The sequence below is a fragment of the Prionailurus viverrinus genome, chromosome B3 (assembly GCF_022837055.1).
Source record: "Prionailurus viverrinus isolate Anna chromosome B3, UM_Priviv_1.0, whole genome shotgun sequence".
Classification (NCBI taxonomy): Eukaryota; Metazoa; Chordata; class Mammalia; order Carnivora; family Felidae; genus Prionailurus; species Prionailurus viverrinus.
The window spans coordinates 9,994,790-10,014,442 of NC_062566.1; the positions used below are offsets into that span (position 1 = coordinate 9,994,790).

General features: G+C 45.0%; 1 long non-coding RNA gene across 1 annotated transcript; it reads right to left on the minus strand.

The window, feature by feature from the left end:
* Positions 1-5,025: 5,025 nt before the first annotated feature.
* On the minus strand, positions 5,026-17,835 carry LOC125167210 (uncharacterized). Its single transcript, XR_007152698.1, has 3 exons — positions 17,552-17,835; positions 5,804-5,881; positions 5,026-5,205 (listed from the first exon to the last, which is right to left on the minus strand). It is a non-coding gene; the product is annotated as an uncharacterized LOC125167210 (long non-coding RNA).
* Positions 17,836-19,653: the final 1,818 nt, after the last annotated feature.

Here is a 19,653-nt window from a genome sequence, read left to right on the forward strand (position 1 = left end):
TCATGGATTTGCTAACAAAACAGAATCAAACAGAATCTGTCTGTCCTCTTCAAACGTTGAGGCTGTTGGTATATGGTGCATATATATATGATATATATACATTATACATAAATAATATGGTATATCATATATAATATATATTATATAGACATATCATACATATTATAAGTAATACATATAATACGTATGCATATTATGATATAATTATATATCGTGTATATTATGCCATATTATATATACGGTATATAGCATATTATATATCTATATAATATATATGCCATATATCAACAGCCTCAAATACATGACATATCCCATATTATGTATATAATATATATACCATATGCTAACAGCTTCATATATTATGTATGGTATCTAATACCATATTATATATATATACACACTCACTGTCATATGTATGCTGATATACACACACACACATATTATATGGTATATATATACATATACATATACACACACATACATAATATGGTGTGTATATATATATGTATATATACACATACACACACACATAAATATAATATGGTATATATATACATATACCCACACATACATATAATATGATATATACACACACATATACACACACATATATAATATGGTATATATATACATATACATACACACATACACATATATATTATGGTGTGTATATATACATATATACATACATATACATGTATATACATACATATATATACACACATACATGTATACATATATACATACGTATATATGTATATACATATATATGTATGCATATATGTATATACATATATACATACGTGTACATATATGTATATGTATGTATACACACGTATGTATACATATGTGCATGTGTATACATATGTGTGCGTGTATACATATATGTGCATGTATATGTGCACATATGTATATACATACATATACCTGTGTATGCATACATATATAGGTATGTACACACATATATACATATATATGTGTGTATATATATATACATTGATATATATATATGTGTAATACCTACACACACACACATATGTATATCTCTCTCTCTCTCTCTCTCTCTCTATATATATATATACTTACACACACACACACACACACATATATATATCAGCATACGTATGACAGTGAGTTCTTATCTAGGAGTGTGAAAGGGGAAATAATGTTGATTCAGGTGCCACCCAGGGATCTTTAAAACTCAGCTGTTTCAAAGAGGCAGGCACTGTGTCTCTTTTTTAAAAGTTTTTTTTTTCAACGTTTATTTATTTTTGGGACAGAGAGAGACAGAGCATGAACGGGGGAGGGGCAGAGAGAGAGGGAGACACAGAATCGGAAACAGGCTCCAGGCTCTGAGCCATCAGCCCAGAGCCCGACGCGGGGCTCGAACTCCTGGACCGCGAGATCGTGACCTGGCTGAAGTCGGATGCTTAACCGACTGCGCCACCCAGGCGCCCCAGGCACTGTGTGTCTTAAACCAGCATCACTGCTCACAGCATCCTTATGAGGATGCTCTAATATTATAGAACTAACAGCCATGGCATTAAGTAAGACGTACAAAAGAACAACTCCTAGGAGGAAGTAGCTGTACAAAAGAATTTTCACAAATACTTCCAGAAAAAAATTACTTTCTTCGCTTGCTGAGGCTGATCGAGATAAAAGATCCCCTAAATTAGTACAGTTCCTGGAAAATGCCATAAGAGAGACAATAGACAAGGGGAAAAAAAAAGAAAAAGAAAGAAATTTAAATCAGGCCTGGGTTATGCCAAATAGAGACTGTCTAATTAAACAAAGAAATAAGACAAAATTAACGTACAGGAACTTGTTCCTCATACAGAAAGAAAATAAAGCCTGACAGTTTAAGTAGGAAAGTTTACGGTAATTTTCAAAGGAAAGAAAGAAAAAGTGAAGACAGACGATTGGTTGGTATCAGACAGTTGATACATTTGCAGGTAGACTGGTATTTCTTAACGCATCGCATGAGATCTCGTGGCCATGATGCCTGAGGGGATCTGGTGAGGGAGGGCAATGATATGGCTCCAAAGAAAGTTAGAAAGGCAAGTGGGTGGAGATGGCTAGTTGCCCACCAAAATTGGTCCTTCTCTATCGCTCGGACATTTGGATACACGGCATTTCCTCACCATCTTTGCATTGCAATATAGTCATGTGACCGACTCAGAGCAAAATGAATCTGAGAAGCAGTAATGGGGGCCATTTCCTCACCATGGCCTTGAGTCATTGCCTCCCTCGTGCTTTCATTCTCTTCCTGCCAGCTGGAACGCAGAAGGGTTGTGACCCAAGTTTCAACCTGACAACGCCCCACGGGAGGAGCCTGAGTCTCCAAATGACTCTCTAAAGGAGACGACTTCTGCCCACACGGACCACTTGTCTTCAAGCTGAATGCCTTCTGAGGTCTCTACACCACTGTCTTTTCGTTTCCATATCTTTGTTTTTCCCTGAACTGAGGTACCAAAAACCAAAAGATTCATTCGAAATTATTTGTTGAGAAGTTGCTAGGTCTTCAGTCTGGTGGTAGGCACTGGACGTCCAGTGCTAAATCAGACTCACACATAAATGACTCACCCCAGTGTAACCATCACCTTATTCTGGAGCCGTACACACAGGGCAATGGGCAAACCAAAGCAGGGACATCTCATTCTGCTTGGAAGAAGAGAGGGAGGAATCGGAGCGCCAGTGGCATGTGAAATGAGCCCATAAGCAGACTTCCTCTGGGCAGAGAAGGGAAAGAGGGAGCGGGGAAAGAAACAGGGGGGAGGAGAGGGGGTGGGCAGGGTGGACCCGAGCAAGAGGCCAAGACAGGGACCCCGGTGTGGAAATGTCAGGCGAGCCTAGCACGGCGATGGTGGGGGAGTGACTGGGAACGTAGCAGCGAGACTAGAGAGGAAAAGTCCACTTTGACAGACCTTTCAGAGTGGAGGTGGACGGAGCATGGCCACAACTGGACAGAGTCTGTGTGGGAAAGACTAAGTCACCTGCTCACCTGTGGTTCTCACTCTGGATTCCTGACTGTTGATCGCAGGTCATTTCTGGAGGAATCAATTCACTTTCCCTCTCCCTCTCTCCAGAGCACAAAGCGGTCCACCTTTACAGATCCTCATGCCCCTTCCTGTCACCTCCTACCCACGCCCACCACTCACCTACCCAAGAACCTTCAGGAGCTGCCCCAGATTCAAATCAACACCACGAGCGTGTCTAGCCTTACCTTCTAGAACCTACCCCTTCCTCCTTTATCTGAGGACCCCCCCCCCCATGTCTTACAGCGGAGGACTGACCATGTTTGGTCTGAAGGACGAGGCTAATAAGGCTGAAGACAATGAGTGAGGTTTGCCAAAGCAGAGTAGCATTTTTAAGTCAAGAGAAAAGCAGAAAAGTAAAAGAAGACGGACATTGGGCTAGGTGATGAGCCTGGGCTGGTCACAAAACCCCCTCGGGTCTCATATTTGTAAAGTGAAAGTATCATGCACAGTACTTCCTAAGAATCTTGATAAGCTGGGCTGGCTGGGTGGCTCCATGGGTTAAGCATCCAACTTGATTTCGGCTCAGGTCAGGATCTCGAGGTTCGTGAGATCAGCCCCACATCCGGCTCTGCACTGACAGAGAAGAGCCTGCTGGAGAATTCTCCCTCTCTCTCTGTCCCTCCCCTGCTTGTATTGGTGCTTTCTCTCTTCTTCTCTCCAAGTAAATAAACAAACCTGAAAAAAAATAAAAGTAAAAATAAATAAGAAGAAAAATCCCGATAACCCTCACAAAAGTAACAAACAAACGATTCTAGAACAATGAAAAAATAATTGTTGTTCATGAGTTGTATATTACAGAGCAAATAACAACAATGTCTAGATTTCAGAGATGACCAAATTAACTTTGTAAAACTACCTAACTAAATCACAAATTAAATGAGCTAAGAAATGGAAAAGTTATATGAGTGCATGTTTTTAGGGCCTAAACAAACACAATAGTTTTAAGATTCAGAATCATTTACCGGGAGTCAATGTAGAATATGGAATTAAATTAACAATAATTGCCACTCTTACAGAAGGAATAATAATTCTAGTAACCAGAAAGGATATATAAAATTAATACTAATAATTACAGAGGAATTACTTAATTATCTGACTTATCAAGAGAATACAATCAGATGCTATTAAATAGAAATGAACCTTATATTACTTTACTCTTATGTGTCAGTCAAACTGGATTTTTTTTGCAACAAAGCAGTGTTGAATTGATGCATTATGCAAGATGAGGGTTCGCTAGAATAAATTATCAGCCCTAATTAATTTAATTTATTTTATTGTGCCCTAGGTTCAGAGAGATACAAAAATTACAAAATATTTGGGGACATCACACAATCAGGCAAATGTTAAGGCAGTGGAAACCTTTTCATGACATTTAAGGCAAACATGCCAATCAGATTTGCAATAAAGATATTATTATACAAAATCCCACATGATGGTCAACGTTTCTCAAGTCTTTTGGAAAGAGTTTTCATCTAAAGGCTGAAAATCCTCTCGAGAGCATTAAGAAACACACGTAGGCATGTAGTAAGATATCTTAGAATTATTGAGCCCTGGGAGATTGGGACTATAATTACCCCCATTTTCAGGTGAGGAAACTGAGGCAACGGTGCGGTACCGAGAGGCTAAGGACAATACAGACAAGGAATTTCTGAGCCAGGATGTAAAGCCCAGCAGAGAGTCAATGTTCTAACCACTGCCCTTGGCCTCAGTCGCCATAATTCCTAACCCCCTGGACAATAGGAGTTTACGCCCGCCTCTCCACATGGGCTGTGGGAAAATTAGGGTAGGAAGGACTTCCTCTAGAGCATGGCCAGCTTGTCCTCGGGAAAGAAAGGTAACATTTTTCCTTACGTTTCCAGTGGCAAGATAATTCATTGTCCAAATCAGCCCTTCTGAGAAGAAAAAGAGACGCTACTAATAATGACTCCGTGGAAAAAAATAAATAAATAAAATAAATGGCAAAAACAATGCTTGCCCCATGCAAATTGGGAGATGTCATCGTCACACTATTCACGGGTTATTAGTTTTTCATCTGGATTGTGATGCATTACGTCTTTTTCCAGCTTTGCGTTCCTTGAATTCGGTTTTAAGCTTTCCCAGGGAGAGAGAAACGTGGTTATGGCCACGAGTCAACAAAATCATTTCTCAGCAGCAGATAAGGAGAGACCTACAAAGCAAGGAGGGAAGGTCTTCAAATGTCATACTGAGCGCTACCTAAGGAGACAGCCTGAAAATGTGTCCGGTTACCAAACCCACAAGTGCTTAAGGAGGCTTATCCAGACCATGGGAAATAAACTAGTTTTCTTGTTTTCTGCTAGTTATCCTTAGATTGATTAATTTGGAGAAATGTTTAGAAATGTTTCATTACAGCCACGGAGAACCAGTAGACTCATTTCATTCATTCACGCATTCACGTTAACATGGATGTAGTTTCTTAAACGAGCATTTATCAGAATTGGAGGTCAGCGCTTCCTTTTGTCCATGGAAATAATCTACATTGATGCATTCATTTAGTCATCCCGCTTATTTGAAGGTTTATGTGCCAAGCACTATATATACTAGGGACTGACAGATATATCGTTGAATTAAATAAAACTCACCTAGTTTATGTGCTCGGAGCTTGCAAAAACAGATAAATTAAGCAATCGAAAATTAGGAACAGTGCCGTGAAGGAAATTGTAAGTACATAAGATGCGGGGTTGAGATACAACAAGAGAGATCCATTTCATCGTTTGTCTATTTACAAATATGTATTTAGCGTCTACCTTGTCCGCAACCCTTCTAGGCACTGAGATCACCGTGATAAAGGCACATGATTCCTTCCTCATCCAATATACAGTCAGCTGCAGAGGACAAACAACAAACAGGTTAATGAGCACAGGGTTATTTTTAAACTGGAATGAATGACATCAACAACCCTCAAGAGGTACGGGGATCAGCAAACTATGGCCCACAGGGCCACGTCTGGCACTCTCAATGCCTGTTTTTGTAAATAAAGTTTTATTGGAACACACCCCCTCCCAATCATTTATGTTTTGTCTACGGCTGCTGTAACCATAAAAAAGCAGTTAAATGGTTGCACCAGCTACCTTATGGCCCACAGAATTTGCAATGTTCACTATCTGCTTCGTTATTTTTTTTAATGTTTATTTATTTCTTTTGAGAGAGAGAGAGAGAGAGAGAGCACGCGCAGCCCGCACACTCATGCAGGTGAGCCGGAGAGGGGCAGAGAGAGAGAGAATCCCACACACGATTCGCACTGCCTCCAAAAGCCCCCACACGGGGCTCGATCTCATGAGCTGTGAGATCACGATCTGAACCGAAATCAAGAGTGGGATGCTTAATGGCCTGAGCCACCCAGGCGTCCCCCGCTTCACTATTTTTTAGTGAAACATTTGCTGACCCCCGCAATAGGGTGTGAGGAGCGATGGCAGTTGGAAAGAGGGGGAAATCCTCCGTAAAAAGAACAGTCAGGGAATATTTCCTTGCAGACGTGACATTTGACGAGGGGCCAGAAAGAAAAGGAACGAGTCACAGGAATCAATGGAAAAAAAGGGCCCCGTCAAAGGAAATTACGGGAGCAAAGGGCCTGAGGCAGCAAAGAGGACAAGTTGCTGAAGGGAGGCTTGCGCAGCTTCAGTGGGGGGGAGGGCGGAAAGGGGGGGTTGCTGGGGATCGTGAAAGGGGCCAGGCTGACGAGGTAGGCAGGTGGCAGATTCCAAGGGAATTGGCATTTGTGACAAGAAGATTGGATTGCATTCTGAAAGCAACGAACAGCCGGAAGGACATTATATAAGGGAGTAACGTGATTCACTTGGAATTTTTAAGGACTGTTCTATCTGCTGGCCAGTAATTATAGCTGGAGAGATGGAAGATAAATGCTAGCAACAGGTTAGGAGACTCTGCCTCTTGTCCAGGTGACAGTTGATGGCCGCTTGGCCAGTGGATTTGGAAAAAATCAGTTCTATGGAAGCGTGTTAGAGCTAAGGGCTTCTAGACAGTGTCTCCATCACAAGAGTGTGAGTCCAAGATGGGTAAGAATTTTCCTTGCTGCTTGAGAACAACAGCCGGACCCCCCAGAATTTCCGAGGCGGATTCTAAATCTCACTTGAACTTTATGGTCCACAGATGAGCTACATGGTTTTACGATCATTCTTGATCTGGATAATATCGTTGGCGATGAGCTCAGAGCTTAAAATCTAGAAGGCTGGAGAGGTGTGGCTCACTTTGGAGCCCTCCAGAAAGCAGAGCCTGAGGCAGGGCTTACAGACGCCTCAGAGAGCAGCCAGGGGAGAAGAGCACACAAGGGAACGTGCTTGGGTCAGTCACTGCTGTGGGCACCAGGGTCCGATCTATTTCGGGCCCTCCAAGGGGCACTCGGAACGGGTCTCCGAAGTTTTCACCCAAGTACAGCGCACAGCGTCATTTTCTTCTGGCTCTTGTACTCCATCGTTCAGTTTCTTCATGGGTCCTTCTGAGTAATTCAGGCATGGCCCTCACATAGCATCGGGGAAGCTCTGACCCAGAAGGCTAGAGGGACAGAGACCTGGAGAAGCTCAGGGACGGGCTGACAAGCCACAGCAAACAAGTTGTCAAGCTGTCGGGCTGCTTTGTTCCAACAACAACTCGGGTAAAAAAGTGGGTCTAAATCATGTGGCGAGGGGCACATTTACAGACCACGAAGCACATTTATACGCCTTCTCCCATCTGGCCTTCATCAAGACCTCTGAGATCTTTATGCAATTTTTTTTTTTTTTTTAGTAAGGCTTAGCATTCCCATTTTGTAGATGAGCAAACTGAGGTACAATGGAAGAAACAATGGAAACAATGGCAGAGCCAGGGCTAGAATCCACACCGTCTTATCCCGCCCTAGTGCCCCTTGCCCCACACCTGCTACTTCTCCCAAATAACTGAATAAGACACCAAGTGCAACAGAGAAACAGATTCTTGGGCATATGAATGCAAAGGAAGGGGGAGGAAAGCTGATTTTGCTTGGAAGGGAGCACTATAGGAAGGTCTCTCGATGAAGCCTTCTTGTTCGAATGATCCAGTGTTTGGTTAACAAGTCCTTCATCACCCCCTTCAGTATTTGATACACTTACAATAATGCCCTCTCTCAGCTTCCGCCTTTCCACGCTGAGTAATCTCGGGGCTCTGTGGTCTCTATGCCCATGACAACTTCCGTTGCTCGTTGCGCGTGTCAGTTCCCCTTTCAGGAGGGAGAATGCGGACATTCCACAATGTGCTGAAAAATGCTAATTACTATTTATCCTCGAAGAGAAACGGAATCAGTCCAAGTGTGTAATTGAGCTCCCGAAGGCAGAGAATGCCGTGGTCCCTGGTCCCTGTCCCTGATCGGGCAGGGGACTCTCTTGTGTGCTTAAATGTACAAGCAGAGTTAAAGTCAACATCTCAGTGACCGCAGAATCATCACTCATGTTCCCACACTTGATGGGGAATCACCTTTGGGTTTTCTTACCTTCCACGTGAATCACCTGGGAAGGTGACCATGTGGAGGCAGGATGGGGCGGGGGGGGGGGGGGGCGGTGGTGGTGACACGTGAAGCCTGCAATGATGTGGCCACTCGGTCCTCCCAGGCAGGATATAAACTTGGCCCCAAGGAGTAAAAAATAGCTTTATGTAAAAGGACAGTCTAGATTCCATGGTCACTTACATAAAATAAAATAAATCCCTGGCAATCTTCATCCCTTGAATGATGACGGATAATGAGTCATGGGAGACCTCGCTCTGAGTGCCAGCCTCTGTCTGTGAAGCAACGGCCTCCACGGTTATGGCAAATTTAAACTAGGCGCTTAAAACACGGTGATCGGCAATATTAACCCTGCCCCCACAAGAAGACGGCCCGGGATAGTGTGAATAACATGGTGTCTGCGTGATTGCAAACGCCACTCCGTGCTTGTGTCTCACATTAAAGAAAGCTACTACCCTTTTAAGCCTTGATTTCCTTCTCTAAAGAATGGAGACACAGGGCCGCCTGGGTGGCTCAGTAGGTTAAGCGGCCGACTTCGGCTCAGGTCATGATCTCGCAGTCTGTGAGTTCGAGCCCCGCGTCGGGCTCTGTGCCGACAGCTCAGAGCCTGAAGCCTGCTTTGGATTCTGTGTCTCCCTCTCTCTGACCCTCCCCTGTTCATGCTCTGTCTCTCACTGTCTCAAAAATAAATAAAACGTTAAAAAAAAATAAAAAAAAAAAGGAATGGAGATACACAAGAACTGGCTGAGCAGGGCCAAGCACATAGTAGGTGTTCAATAATAGCGTTATTATCTACTTAATTATATCAAGTTAATGTACTGTATATATAACCATTATTATTGACTTAATATTCTAAGTAATAGCGGTAGCATTATGATCAACAAAGAAAACTAGCCTGTCCAGTGACTCACGGAATTTTCCCCCAAATAAACCTGCTGGGACCCAGACTGCGGTGTCACCCGCAAGTTTCCTAACAAACACTTTCCCCTGCGACCGAATATAAACCAGCTTCACGATCCTGCCAGCAGACCTTCTAATTATCTCCACTGTTTACAGCATCCAGCCCCTCCGCTACCAAATTCTCCATTATTCTGACAGCCGACAAACTAGGCCTATTAGAACTCAGCACAACTTCTGCCTAAGGCAGGAACTTTGTGAGACCACAAATCGTCGCGGTATTAAAAGTCGGTGCATAAGAACTGCCCTCAGCTTTTGCGCTAAATTGCTAGTTTGAAGACATTCATTGCAGTATATTGTATTTCCACTATATTTTGCTTTAATAGACTTCGCGGTGAAGTGTATAAGAAGAGTTTTAAAGCCCGAGGTAGCACGCAGCCAACTTTTTTTTTCCCCTTTTATATATTTCTCCGTCTTTTGTTTGTCACCTTATATTGTTTTGTTGCTTCACATACATAAAACAACCTGGCAATCACACAGCAATCCCCAGCAGTTAGTTGGAGGCACATATTGACTTCACTGTTAAAAGTTGAAACAATCAAGCTAAAGAATCTGTAGTGTATTTTTCTGCCGCTTGCATGAGACTTTAATTTGAAAACGGATGGAAAGTATCCCCTCTGAATGTAATAGCGTTTTCATCGACCTTGGTTTATTTCTATCCTTTTGCATTGCTTGCCTAGGACAATCCTGCCATTAGAGAGAGAGGTGGAATTTTCACTGGGCGTGTCGGGGTGCCTTATGGCCGTGATCCTTTGACTCCCAGTTAATTGATGGGCGGAGTGATGCCCGCTCACCTTGCCTGCCCCGGGTTTAGGCAGAACTGCCCACTCCTCATGTTAACCTTCGAGATGCCACGCCAGCGGTCTAGGTGTCCTGAATGAACACCCTACATCACTGGGGATAGAGGAGAGGGAAGCCTACATATGCCCTGTCTTCAGGTGACGTAGAGCCTTGCGGGAGAGAAGAGAATTAAATAAACAGCCGTGCAAACACACCTAATGACTATGGATGCCTCCGGCTTCTTTTCCATCAGAGTTACAAAGGACATGGCTTATCCGGGGATCCACTTCAGATGTGGGGGTCAGAGGAGGTTTTGTGGAAAATAACTAAGATTAGGAGACGAAGGGATTGACTGAGAGCCCTCTGGAGGGAAAAAACACCCAAAGAGAAATCACACATGAAAAGGCCTCAGGACAAGAAAGATCTAGGACTTTTGAGAAACCGAGACGAGGAAGACACCACGGAGCAGAGGCCACGGTCAAGAGAAGTGGAAGGGAGAGCCAGAATGGCGGATAGGCTTCGAGCAGGGAGACCCTGGAGGTGATGATGGAGCGGAGATGTCACTCCAAGGTCATCAGGAGGCCACGGAAAGGATTTCAGCAGAGAGGTTGCATGGTCCAGTTTATACAGTCTACTTTTGGAAGAATCTCCCTCCCTCTGGCTTTGTCTGGAGAATGAATTGAAGGAAGGCTGGAATAGAAATGGAGAAAGAAGGCCATCTTGAGACAGTTGAGTTCGCGTGACAGACAGTAACTAAAATGAAGGGCTTGGAGGGGGGGAAAGATATTTGGAAAACAGTGACGTCTAAGGGATTTCCGAACAGACTAGAATGGCGTTGAAGGAGGAGACGGTTTTTCAAAAGGTGCCAAGGGGTCCAACTCTTAGTCAATCCCCTCATCAGGATCCAACTCCAGCTGAAGAAGAGATCTACCAGGAGAAGATCTCACCTAAGTCAAGGGAGAAGCGATATCCAGAAAGAGAAAAACCCGGGAGTCCACCTCTCCAGGGAGCAGGAATTCCTTGACCTTCCAGGCTCTGGGGTTGCTATAACTCAGTTCACCGACTCCCAGTCTCTGTGTATCTCAACCACAAGCACCAAACATGAGAAGAGACAATCTGATCAACGTGGTTTAGGTTTCTGATCCACATGGTTTAGGCACACTCCCCCAGTCAACAGGGGGCAGGGAGACAGGACCTTATGCCACACATACAGCCTCTCCAGGCTCATCCGTGTCGTTTAGCAGCACTGTTCAGAGAAGACTGTGACTTGTGAAATGGGAAGATGCCCCAAATATCTCCAAATCTATATTTGCCATCTATCTCATTTCGCCTTTGCAACAACTCTGTGAGATTTGATCCTGCAATAATCATGCTATGGAGAAAGACATTAAACCCAGAGAAGTTAATCAGCCTCCACGGCTACACAGTTAGTAGGTGACGGAACTTACAGTTAACCCCACGCCGGTCTACAATGCCTTCAAAATCCACTCACAGCTACTCACAATGCACTCTCCCAGCCCTGGCCTTACGATGCAGCATGCTGAACATTCCAGAGGAGAGAAAAGAGATTTGGTTAAGTTTAATTATGTTCTGGTCGATTCATCAGACTTCTGGAATCTGACATATATGCCTTTCTGCAGATGGTTAACATGACGATTGGAAGGATAAAAAGTGCATTTGCCCAGAGATAAATGTAAGTTTGGTTAAAGCAGCATGATTGCTTCTATTTCCAAGCCTGGCCCAATGCTGTGACTTTAGGAGACCAAGAAAGCAAGAGTGAATATCTCCTTCTGAAGCTGTCACACAAATTGTTCACAGGTCTTTCTGTAAATCCTGTGATAAATAGATGAGATTCATCTTGACTGAAGTGGAAAGAATGGAAATCCCTCCATCAACATCCGAGGGAAAAGACTGATTACACGTAATAAAATACCCTCCATCGTGCATCAGACTCTCTTTTGTATTAAATGGATTTGTGAATGACAGCAGGAAATATATTAGTGATATTGCAGAGAACTTCTAAACATGTGTACCGGGCTGACCAAAGTCTCCTCGACACGAATGTTAAGTCTGTAAGTACGGGGGCTGTGCTGTTCATTGCAGGATCCAGGGTCAAATCCCTTGTCTGGCATGTGATACCCAAATGCCTACCACCTGCCGAAAGAAAGAAGGAATGACTATAATCGCCCAGAGAGCCGTCAATTTATATTCTGTGAAATTCTTTTTTCAAACTTTTCTATGTTTATGACACCACAAGAAAGTCAAGTTTCATCCGTATAGGAAAGAGTAGAGAGTCAATAAGGTTGAAAACAGGAATAGGCAAATCATCCAAAGAACATAGTACAGGTGTTTGCTTCCACGATGTTCTTGGTTTCCTTTATCAACCTTCTCATCTGCCCATCTACTCTCCTAATAGCCCTTACATATGGATGGGAGGGTGGGGGGGAAGGTAGATAAAGGCAAGCTAACGAAAATAAACAGAAGTTAGAGGAACTCATTCACACTTGGAGCATCAACCGTTATTTTTTTTTTAAGTTTATTTACTTATTTTGAGACAGGCAGAGACAGCACAAGTAAGGGAGGGACAGGGAGAGAGGAGAGAGGATCCCAAGCAGAGCCCAACGTGGGGCTCGCACCCACAAAACCATGAGATCGTGACCTGAGCCAAACCACGAGGTGGACGCTTATCCCACTGATCCACCCAGGTGCCCCAGAGCATCAACGCTGAAATGCTAATGGTCTCGCGGCTACCATTTTCTTGAGCTGCTAACCTATGTTTCCAATGGACCCAGATGCTCCATGGTCACTTCAGTTGAAAACAAAAGTCATTGGCTTTCACCACACTATTCGTGCTTCAGTTTCTAATCAACCACAAATCCCACCCCTCCCCAATGTGAACTGTAAGCTCAAGTTGCCATTAACTGCCCCTTTCGGCCCCACCTCTGAATAGAGGCTGAGTCTTGCCCTGTCAACTTCGGCCATCTTCCCCGGGCCACTCTGTTGTCATGAAGAAGCCCTCATTCTAGTCTAGATCATCTCTTTTCAAGGACCATTGCATTGGCCTCCTATGGGATCCTCTGGCTTTGACCTCTACTCAGTCTACCTGCTCTGTCTTCAGCAAAGTGGACTTTACAACACAAATTGGGTGAGAGCATTTCCTCCATTCAACTCATTTTTTAAGAGTCACAACACTTTTAGGTAGAAACTATTTATCGTGGCATTCGAAGTCTTCTAGAATCTTCTAGAATGTGGCACCAAACTAAGTCCTTCCATCTTGCCTGTCCCCTTGCCCCCTTACCCACTGCTTATTCACTCATGAGCCTGTAAGAGAGCACCACATACTCAGGTAGGAGGCTGAGACTTACTCCTCGCCCTCGAAAAGAAACTCAAAACCATGTGGGGAAACTGCTGAGCAGATAATCATGACACCAGATAGTAAGGATGGAGATAGAACATCTAGAGCCTTTTCAAACCGATTCTTGTTTCTGAAGCTTGCAGCCCTCAGGCCTGATTTTCACACCTCTCTTCTCTGACTGCATGACCTCCTTACCCACCTGCCACACCCAGAAAACTTCTGCCTGTCCTTCAAACCCCCAGTAGCTAAACTGATTCAGGCAACGTGTCTTTCTTTCTTGGCCTTAAATCGGATATTTAGGCCTATGGAGATCGGCCGCTGGTCACCTACCTCAGCAAGCAACCTGCAAATACGTACCAAATTGATGCTATAGGCAAAGAAAACCGCGCACAAATCAAGTTTCATCTGGAATGCTCCTGAAAACGTTTTTTAACATGTTTATTTATTTATTTTGAGAGAGAGAAAGAGCGTGCATGCGAGCAAGGGAGGGGCAGAGAGAGAGAGAATCCCAAGCAGGTTCCGCTTGTCAGCAACGAACCCGACGCGGGGCTCAAACCTACCAACCGTGAGATCGTGACCCGAGCCGAAATCAAGAGGCGGATGCTTAAACAACTGAGCCACCCAGGTGCCCCAAAAGAATTTTTTAAATGAAACAAGAATGCTGATTCTCAGGATTTTTTTTTTTCTGATTTCCAGGTTTTATTCCAGTTTTCTGAATTGAAATTTTATGGGGAAAGCCCTGATAACTGGCCTACGTAGCAAGTTCACTGGGGAAAGTTTGAGGAAGGTTACTCTGAGTCGGTGGTGCTCGAAGCCAGGCTCCCCGACCGACTGACGATGCCGGATCGGGTTGAGGCCACTTGGGCAGAGAACACGCTTAGAGAACCACTCCTTCAGGCCATCATTCTCTAACCCCGGAAGCCTCGCATAATGTCACAACAATCTCATGGAAAAGGCAGTGCACGGAATATAGCGTCAGATGGTAACACCAAGGCTGAGCAAGGCTACTTGAGTCACAGGACAGTGACACAAACCACGTCATCATTGTGGAGACAGACATACTGACGTCAGTCTGCTACGCTTCCCGTGTGTCCGTGAGACAGCGTGCCGGCCGTGCCCCTCACGGGGCTGAAAACGCAAGAGACCCTGAACGAACGCCCTGTGAGGGCAGATCAAGAAGACTGCTGTCTGTCTGCAAACCAGGAAGAGAGCTCTCACCAGAACCCTACCGGGTCCAACCCCTACCATCAATGGGATGAGTGTTGAAAATGCACATTCTCAGGCTTTCCTGGGTCTGCTGAGTCAGACCCAATTCCGTTCCCAATTCCTGGGAACGAGGGGCTTGAAGACCAGCAGGCCATGTTCATCAGCCCTCCAGGAGATCCTGCTCCATACTTGGGTGTGAAATCCAGGGCTCCACGCCAATCCTTGGGAGTAGAAAATTACATTTTGGCCCGATAAAGATCTCGGTTGCCCCAAAACACGAACGCATCCCCATAAGGACCCTTCTCTTGGGCCCCGGTGCGGTTGGTGCTAACCTGAACAGCACAAACAGAAATTTCGGAAAGGCCATAGGGTCATGTGGGCCCCAAATCAGAATTTTCTGTTACCACACGTCTGGAACCATTGAAGCTCTGTAGACATTTCCATCTTGCGACCAAATACACATAATGAAAGGCGGCAGGGTCGACGAAACGGAGAGGAGAAGCAAACCAACAACAACAACAACAAACAACAAACTCTTCAATTATCTGGATATTTCAGGGCACAGCAGCAAAGATCTCCTCTATCGATCATTTTCAAAATTTGGTTTTAGCCAGAGCCCTTTCTTCAAACACACAATAAGTTTAACCCCAATTTATGGCACAGAAAAGAGACTCTGCTGGAGTCCGGCCCCATGGCCTTCTTCAGCGACCCCGAGGCCCCTATGGCATCGCGGTGAAACCCCACGACTACGGCAAAGGGCAGCTGGAACATTCCTCTTCTCGAGAGGATTTCCTTCTTAATTCGCATCATCACAGACAACCGAAGCGACAACAGAAACTGAAGCATTCAAGGCAGCAAAACAGAAGATTGTTGTAGTGTGGAGTCAGTCGAGGTCCCTAGACTATGTTTGAAGAGATCAGCATATTTAATGGATTCATAATGATTTGGAATTTAACCCAAAAGCCAGGGGTGGGGTGGGGGGAGGGGAGGGGAGGGGGGAGAGTAAGAAAGCCAAGCGGAAGAAGAAAGCAAGCGGCTCTGAACGACGCCACAGTCTCAATGGTTTTTCCTTTTCGTCTTGCGATGCTTCCCTGGAAGGACTAACTTTTGTTGTCGCTCTGGGCCCACGGCGCCCCTTCTTTCCCACGCTGACCTCTGCCATTTCTGTAGGTGGGTTTACATAGCAGAGTGCAGGGTTACAGCTCTTGGGCAAACTTCTTCAGAGCAGAAAGGGCAAACAAGGTTTCACATAACTTCCTGTTTCTCAACAGAGCCGTGGGTCTGCCCCCTCCCCCCTGTTTTTGTTTTTCTGCTCATTCTCATGGAGGAAAAAAAAAAAGCCTGGCGATGGTTGGAAAAGGAAAATAACTTAATTAAAAGCAGGGGAAGAATCAGAAACTTACATGGGGCTAAATGTGCATTTCATCTTTTCTTCTCCACCCCTGTTATTAGAGCAGTTTGTATATATTCTGTCAATTTTGTAAGTAGCCAGTGAAAGATGTAACATAGGTATAGCCTTTTCTTCATGTGTTTTATGGTCATTTCTTTCTTTCTTTCTTTCTTTTTTTTTTTTTTCCTTAGAAGTCAGATGCCCTGGAGAGGTTTAACTCTAGGGCTATTGTGTGAAGAAGAGTATTTGGGATTAAGATTTTCAGATGAGGCTAAGGCTTTTTGGTTGACCCTTGACATGACCTTTAGCAGGAAGCACCCCCAGAGAAGGAACTTGGGCTTATTCATCTTTATGACCCCTGTACCCTCATCACAGTGCCGGGTACAAAGTGGACACTCAGAAAGTTTACTAAGTCACTGTGGGTTGAATGTCATAACCCCAAACTTTCCTTTACCATCTGTAAAGATAGTAACAATAATACGGAGCCAAGAAAATTGTGTCATTTGCAGCTTCTGGAAGCCCCTGAAAATTAGTTCCAGAAAGCTCGTCCACGTCAACCACCGCTTGAAAGAATAAGATGCGGTATGCACCGTTTTAAACCGACTTGTTCGATGCAAACGTTCTCCTTCCCTAGGTATGAATAGATTTCCAACAAATGTAAAATGTTATGTTTCACATGAGGAGGCCGATGCCAAAAGGAGTGGCCAACTACGTGAGATGAAAACAGTCTCCTGGAAACAGCCAGGTGGTTGACTGTGTTATTTTCATTTGCCAAGCGGTGATGGGAAATTCTATGAAAGTCTGAAAGATGCCGTCGCCCGCAGACAATAACCCGGAAATCAAAATGTGTCCTAACGTCCGTCTCTGTAACCTTTAATACGGGCACGGATGCCTTCTTTAGTATGGAACCATTCAGATCCCCAAAGCTGGGAAATTTTCGTAGGAGGAGCGCTTTGCCCTTAGGAACAAACACGGGAGCTCGAGTCCCCTTACCATCTCCGTCTTGAGGAGCCTAGACATTCAAGGCAACTATGAATTCCTTTCCATAGCCCAACACCACATTTGTTGAACATTTCTTTCATTCCAGTCCAGACCAGAGTGTTCAAAATTCCACCCAGATTGTTTGCCAACACCCACACTTGGTGAGGAAGTTTGCCCCTAATGCGAAGCTCCCCCCCGTATGTAATTAACGAGACTGCAACTGTTACTCTCTCCAACTGAGAGGACAGAAAAACCCCTGAGAAACGTCACTGACAAGACAAGACCTTAATTCCCTTACCCGTTAGTTGGAATGAATGATGGGGTCCCCCAGCAGATCTTTGCCTCTCACTTACCTGGATACTCACTGGAAATCCATCGAAACTTCTTTAGAAAGTGAAATTGGACCAGAATTACATTGCGATGACAGTTCTCACATCAATTCCCTGCATTTTGCTCCTGTCGACCAAGGAATATAAAAAGAGATTTTCTTAGAGGATTCCAACAGCAAGGAGACTCTGGAAGGCAAGGGTGCGGGAGGAAAGATTGAGGGGAGATGAGATTCAAAGGTGGGTTTAGGAGAACGTGGGAGAAACAATATCCGCTTTTATTTTTGTGAATCGGGGACTTCGGCAGAGCAGATCGGACATCCTATTACTGGCTGTGTTAAACAGTCTGCAGAAGACAGAAGCGGAAACCTGAGGCAGGGCCTCCGAAGGGACATGGAGGAATAAGAGTCAGAGAAAAAGAGAAGGCGAGAAGGAGAGGGTCAGAGAGGCAGAAAGGAGGGCAGCACTGGGAGAAGACATGAAAAATTAGAACAGGAGCTCAGAGCACTCGGGAGAGCGGGGGGAAATGACAGTTGAAATTAGAACAGGAGCTAAGAGGAGCAAGCAGAAGGGGACGGCAGGAACCAAGAAATTTAAGGAGGGGAGAGGCAACTGAGAGAAGTGGCCAGAAAAAAAGCCAGCCGAGCTTCCGCGAAGAGGGCCGGGGACTCCTGTGTGTCCGCCAGCCGTGCCCCGCGCGGATCAAAACAAATTATTTGTCATTCTGAAATGACTCTGGAAGGGGGAAGGCAACGTGCCCCAACAATCAATATTAAATTTTATGCCTGCTGCACCTTTCAAAAGCCTCGAGAAGACATTGATTCAAGTAAGTGTCACCTTTTTTGTTTTGGGGGTTTTTTCTGAATGACCTTTGATTATTCACTTTAACAGTTTTAGAGCCAAAGTTGGCAACCCCCTGACTCGGGGGCCAGTGCAAACCGAGGGCTGGTTTTTCCAGGCGGTAGGGCCGCTGCTGGGAGGTGCTGTCGCCGTCGCAAGGGGGAGGGGAGCTAAGGCGGGAGGAAGCGCGTTCCCGTCCAACTGGAGCACGCGTGCGTGGGGAAGCTGGGCGTTTGTGGTTTTCATGATACGGCAGGCAGGCGTTCGTAGAAAGCCGAGAGGGGTTGTGCTTGCTGGCTGGTCTGGCCGAGTGGTTTGGGGCACTTTTCTAAGTTGTGTTTTGTGGCCGGATTTACAAGAGGAAAATCCCTGATTCCGATGGAAGGGCTTGGGAAACCGAACGAAGGGGTTTCCCAGATGAGGCCTTTGTAGAACCGGCCTCATGTGGCTTTGCAGTTCGTACCCAGTGCCTTATCGCTTGCACTCAGACACCCATTCTGGGTCAGAATTCATTTTCCCAGCTACAGGCTTGTGTTTGGAGCTGAAGGAATAGGATTTCAAGCTGGGACACATGATCCAGTCAATGCTCTGTGTTTCTCTGTACCTTAGTGCGAAACTACAGCCTGGGTTTCAGGCCTAGAACAGTATCTTCGTTATGTCAGAAGTTTCTAGGTATTGTTGATCTGTCTCTTTGGAGGTAATCCACCTTCGTGTCTGTTCCGTGCTCGATTTAAATGCGACCCTCCCGAGAATCTGACACCGGCCATGGTTCTTCCTTGATCTGAGTCTGAATCTTTGGTTCTGGTGACCCATTCTGTGTTCTAACTGTGATTGATTTTCTGGAGTCGGATTCTTGATAAACTCCCTTTCATCAGCTGGTCCTGGGAAACCCAGTCCCACCCTGGGAGGGTCACCCAGCCAACATCCCGTCATGTTGCAGATGGTGTGGAATAGTGGTGTCTATTTCCAGCGCTTGCTTGGTAGTTACGTATTTACGTTATCCGATTAACTACTCCGTAATGACTGTCTTTCCCCAACTGGTTCTTGGCCTCAGCCTACAAGTGGGTACCTGCCTCCCCAGTCCTGGAAACGGATTCATTTATCCATTCCTTCAATAGATGTTTAGGAAACCGGTATGATGTTCCAGGTACTGGGCTACCTGGCCTGGGTTAACTTGTATTCAGTTGACTTTTACTCGTTCAAGTATTTGTTACATATGAACCATGCGTGGGGGGGGGGGGGGGTGCTAAGTGGTGGCAACAGAAGACAGGGATAAAGTTGATGATGGA